A 14,011-nucleotide genomic window follows, 5' to 3' on the forward strand; every position below is an offset into this window, starting at 1 on the left:
GCCTACATGTCTGACGTAGAGAATTAAAATTGTGAGAGTAAAATAGACCCAAACCCTGCCATGGAAGAGGTTATATAATCTAATGAAATATATGGACATTAAGGGAATGATATCACATTTTATTAGTTGCTACTATCAGTTAATGTGTCATTATCAATTCTCCACATTTCTCTTCAATTCTTTTAAATAACCGTATTTGTTTTCCATTAAGGAAAATGAAACATAATGTAACCATGCCTCCACCTCCCAACTATGTGTTAATGTTTTCTAATAATGAGGAAATGGAGGCCTGTTGGGAATAATAGGTATCGATTACAGATGGAGTCATGACAACTCCCTTCCTATTAGAATGTCAATATGGCAGATAAATGGAGACATCACTAGGTCCTACTTTCACCATTTTGCAATAATACACCCATGTAGATACCAGGGATGGAAAATGGAGTTCACCAGTGGATGCTTGAGGAGAGAACAGGTTGTGTCGTGTGAGGACACAGAATTGTGGCACAGAGGGAAACGGAAACAAATTTTACATGCTCTATAGTATTTTGTAAGCCCAACCCGGTGCCCTGAAAGGACTCATTCACATTCTCAAAGGCTACCTTGCAACCTGAGTTATCTCAGAGGGATTGCAAACAGGCCTTCTGACACATCTTCCTGGAGAGAATGAGGGTGCATGGAGGAATCGAACATATAAGTGATGAGAACTTATTATGGACAACACCCTTTCATGTGTATTTTCTCATTTATCCCTACAATGACTGTATAGGCTGGGTATACCTGTCCTCATTTTATGGATGACCGAAATTAGACCGATTAAGAAAATTGTTCAAGATAATAAGGAGTAGAAATTTAAACCTGGATGTATCTTACTCCCCTGCACCTAAGAACTCAAATGTCTTCAATAAATACTTGAAAATTACCTATGGTAATGAGTACATTTTCTTCCTGTAATAAGGCAGAACTTGTTTGCAGTTCTAGTCCGTAGATTTTGGACCTGTGTTGTAACTTACCAAATTCTTACCAAAATCTAATTGCAGAAGTTTATTCCCCCCATTTTTTGTAGGTGTTTGTTTCAACATCTAGATTCATACGAGGTGAAAAGGAAGCTCTGCCAAAATCTGCAAGGTGGCAATCGGCACTGAAAGAGGTCAGATTTTCATTATGCCAGTTAGCGAACCCAATTCAACATGTCACCAGTAATAATACTAATACCTTACGTGCTTTAGAAGGCAAAGCATTTTAACCTAAATTAACATGTTTTAAAAGTACTGATATAGCTAGAGAGTATGCTATATCATTATTATTTTGAGATACAGAGTACCAGCAGGGGGAGGGGCAGGGAGAGAGTGGGAAAGAGGACCCAAAGCAGGCTCCACATTGACAGCTGTGAGCTGTTGTGGTACTCGAACTCACAAACCGTGAGATCCTGACCTGGTCCTAAGTTGGACGCTCAACCTACTGAGCCACCCAGGGGCCCCATTGCCAACTCTTCTGTATTGAAAATGAATATACAAGCATGCAAAAAAGCTAACATTTGAACACCACAGGAATTAATCATCTCTATGCTATAAAGAAATCCTCTCTATGACAAAGAGTTCAGTACATGTCAATATAGGACCTTAACCTTTTTTAATAACTTCGTTTGTGTCCTAACATATATTAAAAGTACAATCAAAACACTGTGAGGTGCAGATATAATAATAGATCAGTGGGACAGAGTATAAAGTCCCCAATGACAAAGAATGAATACAGATTTAAAATTAAATAAATTATTTCACATAAAAGGCAAAAAATAAGTTTTCAACAAATTATGTTAGAACAATTGTCTAGCCATTAAAGAAAAAAAGTGTTAGACTTGTATACTCTACAGCAAAATAAATCCCAGATGTATTAAAAATATAAAGGCTAAAAAACAAAACTATAAAAGTGCCAGGGATAACATGGCTGATTACTTTTGTTATCTTCAGGTATAGATTTGGTAAGTATTCTCAAAACAATATACAGATATCAAGACGATGAGCTAGGACAGGCCTCGGAGGCTGGTGTGGATTCAGTTCAAGCTAGGGGTGTATGGATATAGCTCTGCATTGTCTCTCTTGGTTTCTCATGGAGACGTGTGTGCAGCCAGTGGGCCATGCTTCTGGCCCAGAGTGAGATGTGCACCAGGTAGAAAGGGCATGATCCTCCCTCATGACCTTTGATGTGAATGCCTGGGAGCAAGAACATAGCAGAACTCAAGTCTACACATTATTACCTATTGCTTTGTCCAACCACAGAACCACGCACTCACATTTATTACTGTGCCTTGGCCTCCACAAGGGGGATATTGATATACTGAAATATACAGAAAAATTTAAAAACCTTCCATATACCAAAACATTCATAACAATAAAATTTGGAAGTATTTCTTAAAGTATCTGTGTCCAGTAGGTTTTGAGGGTAAAATCAGTTCCTCCATCACTGCCAATCTAAAACAGTTGCATAACATACAATCTAAAATTTCAAAGTCTAACAGAATTTTTTTTAATGTTTTACTCCTTCAAACAAATATCATGACCTTTTCAGAGATCTTTAATATAATACTTTCCCATTTTTCTTGATAAATGCTGTCATTCTTCTGTTCAACACATGTTTATTTAACACTCTTTCACTTTCTTTTAATGTCTATTTATTTTCAAGAGAGAGACAGAGAGAGAATGAGTGGGAGACACAGAATCCGAAGCAGGCTCCATGCTCAGCTGTCAGCACAGAGCCCGACACGGGACTTAAACTCATGAACTGTGAGATCAGGAAGTAAGCCAAAGTCAGATGCTTAACTGACTGAACCACCCAGGTGCCCCCTCACCTTCTTTCAAAGACATCTTATCAGCACTCCTTTCAAAGACTCCTTGAAACTGGGTAATTTGTAAGGTTCACATTTCCCTCCTATGCTGAACATCAAGATGTCACATCTTCCCAACATGATCTCATGAGGATCTCCCATTTGTCATAAGACAAATCTGGGAGCAAATCAGTTATGAGAAAGGTGGTAATTTTGGTGTGTTAATAACTAGGGTGTAGTGGTTTCCAACCTTCCCCTCCTGTGTCCAGCAGTAACGTTCTTGCAAACAACAGTCTGCTTCAAAATTAGTATGGCCATCATCTTTGTATCCTGGGTTTGAATCTCATTTTCCAGGGAAAAAAATAATATCAGCCTCTCTATATAAGGAGAATTCCAGACTATGAATGTTGCCTTTAAGAATGGAAGTCAGCTTTTTTGTCCCCTGATCTTATTGTTCTCATGCTCCTGAAAACCAAAACGAATAAGACTTTTTCTAGTGTTAATAAATTTGGTAGCTTTTAAATACGTATTGACACTTCATATTCTTTTGTTGCTTCAAACTTTGGTAAACGTTACCTACATCATAAAATAATGATTTCTGTGGAAACTAATTATGGTTAGAAAATAGTATGCTGATGTAAATGATTCTGAGTTTTTCTTAAAGGCCGATTTTGTAACCATAAAAATATTAATTTTAATTAAGACTTAAAAAATCTTCCCATTTTTCCTATCCTCTGTGAAAAATAGTTGTAGACACACACAGAGATGTAAATTATAAAAGTCATTTCTGAATTTTTTTCTAAAAGCTAAACACACTCAATACTTTTGTTTAGTGAGATGTTATTTGTACAGTTGAAATCTCTGGTTGGTGGTATTATCTCCCCTTGGATGCCTAATGGACATCTCACCATTATCTTGTCCAAAGGAAAGTTTGGTTTCTCCCTAAAACCTGTTCCTTCCACAGTCTTTCCTGTTTCAGAAAATAATACCATCACCCACACACTTCTTGCAGGCAATATAGTGGTCAACCTTGATCTCTCTCTCTTCTTCCCTCAACTCCTATCCAGTTCATAAGCAAGTCTTGTGGGTTCTACCTCAAAAGTACATTTTGAGTCAGGTCACTTTTGTCTCTTCACTATGCTCCCAAGCCACTAACATCTGGGATGGGACTCATATGATGCTTTCTGAACTGATCTTTCTGCTTTACTCTTTCCCATGTAATCTACGCTGCACACAATAGTCAGAATAATGTATTAAAATTTAGATTACATTATAATATTAAATAATCATTGAGAGTTTACTATGTGATAACACTGTTGTAAGCATTTTACTTTAAAATTTTTTCTCTCCTCAGGGGTACCTAGGTGGCTGAACTGGTTAAGTGTCCAACTTCAGCTCAGGTCATGATCTCATGGTTCATGAGTTCAAACCAGGCATGGGGCTTTGGAGCCTGGAGCCTGCTTTGGATTCTGTGTCTCCCTCTCTTTCTGCCCCTCCCCTGCTCATGCTCTGTCTCTCTCAAAAATAAACAAACTTTTCAAAAATCATAAAAGAAAGAAATAAAAATAAATAAAAATTTTCTCCTCAAAACAACACCAATCTTAAGTCCCATTTTACATACGTGGAAACTGAACTATGTAAAGGTTCAACAGTTGCCCAAATTCAACAATTGGTATTTCAATGTTTATTTATCTTGAGGGGGGAGGGGCAGAGAGAGAGGGAGAGAGAGAATCCCAAGCAGGCTCCTCTCTGTCAGCACGCAGCCTGAGGCAGGGCTCGATCCCGTGAACCATGAGATCATGACCTGAGCCGAAATCAAGAGCTGGATGCTTAACTGACTGAGCCACCAGGTGCCCAAAACACCTGGTATTTCATACCCAGGCAGTCTAACACTACTACAGCTCATACCACTAAGTACTACCACAATGTTCTCTGAACATACCATTCTCCTTTTTGAAGTTCTCCAAATGGCTTCCATCTCACTCTTGCTAAAATCCAGTCTTTATAAGGATATCATAAAAGAAGCATGTCTTCCACAGAGCCAAGCACACAATATGTATTTAATAAATGTGATTGTCATCTCCATGTCAAAGATTGCTATGTTATTCCCAAAGACTACTAAGAGCAGATTCTCACTAAATGTTCCATGAGTTGAAAGCCAGAACAAATCATTCATTAAGCATCTACAAATAAAGGTCATGTATAAGGGAGGCTGATATCCACATTCTTTAAGTTCTTCATGTTTTCTGGATATATATATATATATATATATATATATATATATAGAGAGAGAGAGAGAGAGAGAGAGAGAGAGAGAGAGGATCTAAGCCACATACAAATGTCTCATAATACAATATTTTCCCCAGAACACAGAATGGATTTAAATCATCTACTATAACCGGGAAAGAAGGGACATACTAAAAATTTTTGAGGAAGCAAGGGGTGAAATCAGTTTTGTATTTACTCTTATTTTTTAATCTTTAGGTATATAAGTTGCCTTCAGTGTATTATGTGTAATTTTATTTTTCTATTTAAATTAAAACTGCACATAGACACATATACATGTACACACACACACACACATACACACACACATTGTTAAGATTTTAAATAGGCTTAATTGCATTCTGACTGTCAACACCCATCTCCCTAAACTGATTTTACACTTAAGTTCTCTAAAAAGAGGTGGTTTTGGGATATTTAAGAAAAGATTCCTGGATTTGTTAGCTGTTTAATTAGGCCCAGTATTTGTGTTAATTAGCTGGAATACATTTAAGCCTGTAGAACCTAACTCTGGAAGGGTAAAGAACGCAATTGCAGCTTGAAAAAAATGTACTGCAAACCATAGAGCTCTCCATGGTCCTGCCCTCGATGCATCTCTCATGCATCCATGCATCTCAGACAGTGAAAGCTGACATTTGTCTGGCCACCTAGAGATGAATTGAATCTGACTGCCTTAGTTTAAATAGTTACAGCTACAGCACCCAGGTGCCTTAAACTATAATGTCATTCATCTGGTCCATAACGTATCTTCAAGTAATCTCATCTGCCTACTTCTTAATTGTATATAGTAATCTATTGTATGAATAATTTATGAACAACACTCTACTAAAACTGTTGAGAGAGCAATTATGAATAAGACTAGATATCTTTTCTGATTAAGTGTTTGCGATAGTGCACATAATAAGATATACATACAAATAAATGTATTTTAGTGAGGAGAGCACTAAGTAAAAACAAAGCAAATTTTAATAGAGCAGTGCACAAAATATGTGGAGACACAAACGTACATAAATTTCTGGAAGAATAACAGACAAAGATGAAAATGGTGGACATTTGTGTGCTTAGGTACAGAGAATTCCTATCCAACAATGAAGTTTTTGTATATTTTTATTTTTAACATCTTTAACATTTTGGAAGTCATAAATCCTTAAAAAACAAAAATCACATAAACATATGAAATTTACATCAGACCCATTATGCACAAAGACTAAGAGACACTTTGATAAAATACAGAGTACTTCTTTTTCTATATGACCAGACCACCATTTATTAACATTCCAAAGACTTGAATTCTAGATTTTGTTCTACCACTTTCTGCCTGCATGCTTCTCTTGATCCTAGTTTTCTTATCTTTAAATTGAGAGTTGGACCAGCATTTTAGTTTAGATGACCTACAGAGCTCTGAGTTAAAATGTGCTCTGTAAATACTTCTTTTAATAATGTTTCTAGGGGCGCCTGGGTGGCTCAGTCGGTTGAGCGTCTGACATCGGCTCAGGTCACGATCTTGCAGTCTGTGAGTGTGAGTTCGAGCCCCGCGTCAGGCTCTGAGCTGAGAGCTCAGAGCCTGGAGCCTGCTTCGGATTCTATGTCTCCCTCTCTGTCTGCCCCTCCCCTGCTCATGCTCTGTCTCTCTGTCAAAAATAAGTAAACATTTAAAAAAATTAAAAAAAAATAATGTTTCTAATCAAACAACCCTGATATCTGATAGATTATCAAAGACACATGGAATTCTTAAAGTTCTAGTATGTTTCAAAACTTAATTTCTAAAATATACATAAAAATAATGTAATAAAGTGTTTAAATGAATATAACATAAGAATTTCATAAGAAATTTTATATACAACACAAAAATGTTAAGAAAGAAATAAAAGAATCAGTGATTTAGTGATCAGCAACTTGATCAAAATTGAATTTTCTTAATTTTATTAGCTAATACATTTATTATGTATCTATCACTTTACTTTTTTTAACTTTAGAGGAAGAGTGTGAGCAAGGGAGAGAGGCAGAGGGAGAGAGAGAGAGAATCTTAAGGAAGCCTGATGCTCAGTGCAGAGCCTGATGTGGGGCTCGATCCCACAACCCTGGGATCATGACCTGAGCTGAAATCAAGAGTTGGACGCTCCACCACCTGAGCCACCCAGGTGCCCCTGTATCTACTACTTTAAAAAGATAATGGAGCATATTATCCAAGTTATGACAAATATATCACTCTTTTTCTATTTTTTTTTTTTAATTAGAATTAAGAGGTTGCAGTAATAAACATTGTCCCTGTGGAAAGTTCATACAGTTTTTTGCCCAGAAGTTGCCAGTGTTCTTGAAGTTAACTGGTGTACTTGTTCCCTAGGGCAGCCACAACAAAATACCATAGACTGGGTGGCTTAAGCAACATAAATTTATTACTCACAGTTCTGGAGGCTAGAAATCAAATATCAAGGTGTCAGCAGGTTTGGCTTCTCCTGAGGGCTCTCTCCTTAGCTTGCAGATGACTGTCTTCTTGTTCTGCTCTCACATTAGCCATTCTCCACATCCCTAATATCTCTCTGTGTGTCCCAGTCTCCTCTGCCTATCAGACCACCAGTCAAATTGATTAGGTCCTATCCTAATGGCTTTAAGTTAATCACCTCTTTAAAACCCTATCTCCAAATACTGTCACATTTTGAGACACGAGGGTTAGGACTTCAACACATGAAGTATGAGGTAGTGAGGGAGGGACAAAATTCAGCCCATAATAACTGGGAAAGAAGGCGGGGGGTTCTCGGTAGTCAGTCGATAGCCCAGCTTTCAGAATGTGTCTCTACACAGTTCTGTGCGCTGTCCACAGAAGCAGATATGCTATTCACGTTTTCCAGAAGCTAAACCTTCAGTTTTCTGCTGCTTTGGCTTCACTGCTTAGTGTGGAAGAAAATCTGAACATTTCTTCTTAGCTCCATTTTAATTTCTTCTTACTTAAGCGTTTTTTTTTTTATCGATCCCCCTATTTTTAATCCCAGTTTCATTGCCATTTCCAAAGTTAACAGGTGCTATCAACTTTTGCATGTTTGTGTTGTTACATGGTATTTAATTGGTTGCTTCTTGGTTTACTCTCCTGCTGGCCGGATCAGATTTCCAAAGCTTCTTGAGTCAAGACCATTTTGGCCACCTGCTTTTTAGCTTTGGAAACTTTATGAGCCTTAAGTCCTCTCCCATTTTTTTATCTTTGATTATTTGTTCATTTTGTAAAAATCCTCTCCTTGGCTGACACTAAAGTGACATTTCTAGAGGGAATAAATATTTGTGTTCAACCTGCCATCTTACATCAGAGGTTACGTTATAAAATTTGTGAGAATCTTTTACTGAAATGGAGATTATTCATAGCATTCAGATTTATTATACAATATATATTTGTAAGATTACGGCTACATTTGCTATTCAATGCATATTGTAAAGCTTGCCTCACAATGAAGACAGGGTGGTTTTTCCATTCTCTTCTGTAGTTCTTTTTCTTGCTTATTTTCTGTGGTTGTTAAAATTCAGTTCTAAGTGAAGAAGCCAGCATGCATTCAACTGTCAAGGAATTGGTTGCCATCTAGCACAACTTTTTATTTAATTTTATGGTATACTAATTTACAGAGTAATTTAATTGTATTTTATAATATTGATAAATAAAGTTGCTCTCAGAGAAAGTTTTAAAAACAAGATTAAATGGATAGTTTTCCATCTCAAACTGTATTAATATTTAATAAGTGCTTATTGAGAATATTAATAAGGGGGCTAAAAACTTTTTATAATTTTAAAATATTTACTTGTGTTTTAAAAATTATTTTCACAGTTGGAAGTGTCAAAATTCAAAAAAAATTAGTACCTAACTGAAGGAGCAGTCAGTATATTTTGTTCACAGTTGTATTATATAGTCTGTTTGGCCCAATCTGGGATATATGTATATGAATGATTTGGTGATCTAATTCTGGAGTTTGCTTGGATTTCTCCTGAAGCGTTTCCTGAGATTATTTTCAAAGATAAATATTTGAGGTCATGATTCCAGACCAGAAATAACACACAGCATGATAATACATATTTAAATCAATAAACTGCATGAATTGTGGCATTGATTTTCAGGATATAGCTTGGTCTTAACTCAAAGCTGTCTTCCTTGCAAGATGCATAATTTAATTTTGAAATTTCACATGGCTAGCCTGAAAACTACCAGCTGTGAAAGCATAAAAATTACGTGTTTCAATAAAGCAAATCAAACTTTTTCAAAACTGCCATGGCAACTTAATTCTAAAAAGATGATTCATTTTGGCTAAGAAAATTAAAACTATTTTAATTATTATTAAATAATTAAATAATATAATCTAATGCCTGATAATATATACAAGTTACAATGTAATTATAACATTTATAGATACACCTGCGTATAAGTCATATGTTAGATATAGAAAGAAATAGAGAGAGAGAGAGAGGCAAAGAGAAGAAAGACATTAGTGAAAAGCCTGTCTTGCTGTGTGCCCGGGAGCCAGGTAAATTGAGGGAATGGTAGATAAGAAGGAAGGGGTAATACAGACACTCTCTTAAGTTACTAGCAAAGCAAATATTTTGGAAAAACCCTGCTGTGAAAACAATGCCTGGAACATGCTGTTATTATAGATACAGAGATATTAATGTGATGAAAGCCAAGAAGTTGTGATCTTGTTTGGAAAATCACATTGAATACTGCATATTATTGTCAAGAAGGAAAAAATACCACGTGTTTTTTTTTCTTTTTGAGTTCTAAAAACTATTTTGCTAATCCCAATTAAAGAATCATAATGTAAAGTTCCAGTTTTTATTTTTAAGCTATTTGTATTTTCTAATACCATATTCCAGGATGAGAGAATTTGGATACATCTGCTCCCTTTTACTTTCTTTCTTTTTTTTTTTTTTTTTTGGCCAAAAATATGGCTCCAGGATTTTTAAATAAGAATTTCCACATGAAGATGAGAATGTTAATAACATGCTGGAACAATTTTGTTCACTTTCTTCTTCCATCCAGATTGATTCAAGGAAATAGGCATTAGAACTTTAAAAATCATGCTCACATTTAGATGATTATTTATTGAATACTGGGCAAGGTCTGTCTAGGGACAAGGACAACTTTGGCTCTAACAGTGACTTCTGAAAAGCATCCAGGAAAATGTTCAGAAATAAATAAATGGTGCGTTATAAAATTCTCCAAGATGGCTCAGTACATGATATGTTATATAACTATGTATTTTCACACCAACATTCCTGTGGTCGCACGAACGGCAGAACATTGTGGGGATAAAGCTTGATGTGTGCTGAGAGTGACATTTCTATCACAAGGGTAATTTTCTGTGCCAGACATTTAAATTTCCATAAAATTAGGCCATTTGATGAGCTCTTCAAAACCACTTCTGGGTCCAAAATGGCGTGTCCTTTAATTAGATAAACAGATAGTATTTTCATTTTTACATAAACTTAAATCCTATTTATAGACAGCATCCATAATTTGAAAATCGGTGAGTAACAGGCATGAGCTATTTGTGAGTGGGCACATTTTCACATCTTATTTATACTGTATGTTCCCCAATGTTTTACTTGCGAGCTCAGAACAAATGAAACCATCAGGCAGTGTCCCGTACTTGTCATGATTTCTTTTCCAAGCCTCTCATTGATAGGAGCTCTTCTACTAAGCCATATATACATGCCAAATTAAAGAAAAAAGTTAATCATCTTGCACGCATCGTCTTTTAGCCAACATTCTTCACTGGATGTATTCATGCCTTGACGCATATTTGGAGAATTTGGAAAATGAGTCCCTGAACTGATTTCCATTCTTTGGTAGTCTTTGCTTCTACACTGTCAAGGTGGGCAAATGGGGGAGTAAAACAACACTTCGGTGGCAGAAAATAAGTAGAATAAATTGGATTTCAAAGAAATAGAATAGCACATTAATGAGTGTCAGGTTATGGAAGTCTAAAAAAATTATTGATGACTATTTTTTGAAGATTGTGTGAATATTGCAAAAAGAAGCCAGAAGTCTTATTTATATCTATGCTATTGGTAATGCTCATGTTTATTATGAAAATTTTTAAACATTGATCTTTTCTTGGATTCTATCAGTCTCTCTCATTCTTGAAAAGCGGTTGATGTGGTGTAGCATGCATGAGAATGAAGAGATTTAAAAACCAAAATTAAAAATCAGAGTAACTTTTTTTTTAATTTTGATGTTTATTTATATTTGAGAGAGGGAGGCAGAGTGCGAGCAGAGGGGCAGAGAACAAGGGAACACAGAATCCAAAGCCGGCTCCAGGCTCTGAACTGTCAGCACAAAGCCCGAAGCGGGGCTTGAACTCACAAACCGTGAGATCATGACCTGAGCCAAAGTCAGATACTTAACCGACTGAGCCACCCAGGCACTCCACAGTGACTTTTTAATATAGACTCTATAGGGCCCAGCTTGTGTGTCTGAGGCCATTCAAAAGGCAACGTATATTTAAAAAAAAAAAAAAAGGCAATGCATAATTATACCCAGGAAAAGAGAAAAGAGAAGTTACATTGGGAAGGGGAGAAATAGGCTAAGAAACAAGGTTTCAAAATTAAGACAAAATTTTCGAAAATGTACATGTCTCTTTTTAATGTTTGTTTTTGTACCTAAGGGGAAGAAAAATGGAAAGCTGTGAGGAAGTAAGGTCATCATGAGGAGAAAGTCACCGAAGTGCCTCGGCTTCCCTGGACTCTAGATGCTACAGCAGTGGAGGAAAAAAAAAGTCCTCCAAAGCTAGGACTCGGGACTCTCTTCCTTATGCTTCCTGCCTAACTGGGGTCGACGATCTGGGGCCACCCAGACACAGTAAGACTGTGAGTGGGAAGTGCTTTGAGTTCTTTAGAGAGCTATGTTTTATAAATACTGTTATTATTCAAGCTATTATGAAAGCCGAGCCCTGGTTTTCACTGATGTGTTCCTGGAGGTAGTGGGTGGGCAGCAACCCACTCTACTGTCCTGCCAGAGGCGCTTAACCTCCTCCTTACTTCCCTCCAAGCAGGGCATCTCACTTCTGTTGTTTTTAGTTCCCTTGCTTCCTCAGGGAGCTCACCCTCCCGCTTCTCACAGAAGGTCAATCCCCAGGGAGGGAGCCAATCAGGCAGGAAATCTCAGAAGAACAAATCACAGTAGCAATGTTAGTAAAAATAGCTGGATTTAGCCCATGATCACTTTTTTTTTAAGAGAGTTTGCCTGGTGCACGTATTCATTACTGTACGTCTCTCCCCCACGCTGCAGGAGCCCAAAGGTGTCAGCTGGCAAGGAGTTTAAATCTTCCTCAGGCATCCTTACAGTTCCTGCAGCTACCTTCTAACCACCTGCCGTGGGCAATGGATGAGCCCTGATCAATTGTAGCCCATCTCCATTTATTCACGTATGTTTTGGCACGTGTGCAATTCCTGTATACCTAAGGCAGTCCATCTTATAGAAACATTTTTGGAGTCTTTTGGGTTTTTTGTCTCTTTTAAAATAAGTGTTTGAAATTACAGTTATGGATGTCCACAATTTAACGTCCTCCCACACATATTTTAATTGTAGCTTGTACCTAGGAAGTTCAGAATCATAGCGGAAGCATATATGGACATTGAAAAAAATTATGCCGGTAGGATTGGTTTCCATAAGAATATCTGGAAGGAGAAATTCTCAACCAAAGATTCAAGATTGATGTTGAACTCTGCCATATTTGTCACACTACAGTTTTTAGAATTGGATTTTTCTAGGGGCGCCTGGGTGGCTCAGTCAGTTGAGCTTCTGACTTCAGCTCAGGTCATGATCTCATGGTCTGTGAGTTCGAGCCCTGTGTCGGGCTCTGTGCTGACAGCTCAGAGCCTGGAGCCTGCTTCAGATTCTGTGTCTCCTTCTCTCTCTGACCCTCCCTCATTCATACTCTGTCTCTGTCTCAAAAATAAAATAAAACATTAAAAAAAACAATTTAAGTAGAATTGGATTTTTCTAAATTCCAGACACTCTGAGATCATTATTTCAAACAGCACCCAAAAATGCATGGAAATAGTCTCCTCATTGTGAGTTAAGTAACATAGTACAAAATTGTTCATAGAATCGTATTTATATAATGAGCACTTAGGTGCGTGAGAAGACAGGTTTTGGAGGTCATCTGCCCTAGCCTTCTCCGTCACAGATGGAGGAACTGATGGCCAAAAAAGGTTCAGTCTCTTCTGAATGACACTCAGTTTGTGGCAGAGCATGGACCAAAGTCAAGGTTTTCTGAGTGAATTCTGTTCACTATGCCTTCCATTGATACTCTATTAGTTGTATCACTTTTGAGAACCAGGAGAAAAATTTCTAAATGAAAACGCAAACGTTGGTGTTAAATTAAAACAGCTAACTAAGTTAAATGTAAAGATATAGGAACTCTATAGTTCGTCTACTCTATAGTTCGTTATAGGGTAATATATTTTTATGACAACACATATAGGATGATTGGACTAATTGGAAAATACATAAAAAAACAGAAAAAATAAATACGGAAAAAATATACATAAATAAAATCACCTCCCAGAGCGAACAACTAGCATTTTGATGTAGTTCTTTCTAGTTTTCTCTTGCATTCTTTTCCCATAAGTACATGTGAAGATGTTTATTCATCTATACATGTGCAAACCTATAAATAACAGACGATACTGGAAAACAATTTTATATATTCATTCTTTCCTTTAGCTTTGGTCATAAACATTTTTCCATGGCTTTCTGCAGTTTAAAAATATTTAAAAATAATATATACATTATGTCTCATTTGGCCAAAATTTCAAACCACCTCCCTCAAGGTATTCTGTATTTTATATTTATATATAAATAAATATTTTTGCCTGCTTTTCTGATTTTTTTTTCTTTTCCCAGTGGGGAGATAGCACCTTGTAGGG

At 36.7% G+C, this 14,011-nt stretch overlaps 1 long non-coding RNA gene across 1 annotated transcript in view; it reads left to right on the forward strand.

Annotated features, from left to right (window-relative positions):
* The window catches only part of LOC109265354 (uncharacterized), a 314,205-nt gene that overhangs the window by 217,471 nt on the left and 82,723 nt on the right, over window positions 1-14,011 (forward strand). The window contains exon 3 of the long non-coding RNA XR_002079145.2: window positions 11,746-11,947. This is a non-coding gene — a long non-coding RNA (uncharacterized LOC109265354). The remainder of the gene's footprint in view (window positions 1-11,745; window positions 11,948-14,011) is intronic.

The sequence above is a fragment of the Panthera pardus genome, unplaced genomic scaffold (assembly GCF_024362965.1).
Source record: "Panthera pardus isolate Hobbes unplaced genomic scaffold, ASM2436296v1 HiC_scaffold_26, whole genome shotgun sequence".
In the NCBI taxonomy this organism is placed as follows: Eukaryota; Metazoa; Chordata; class Mammalia; order Carnivora; family Felidae; genus Panthera; species Panthera pardus.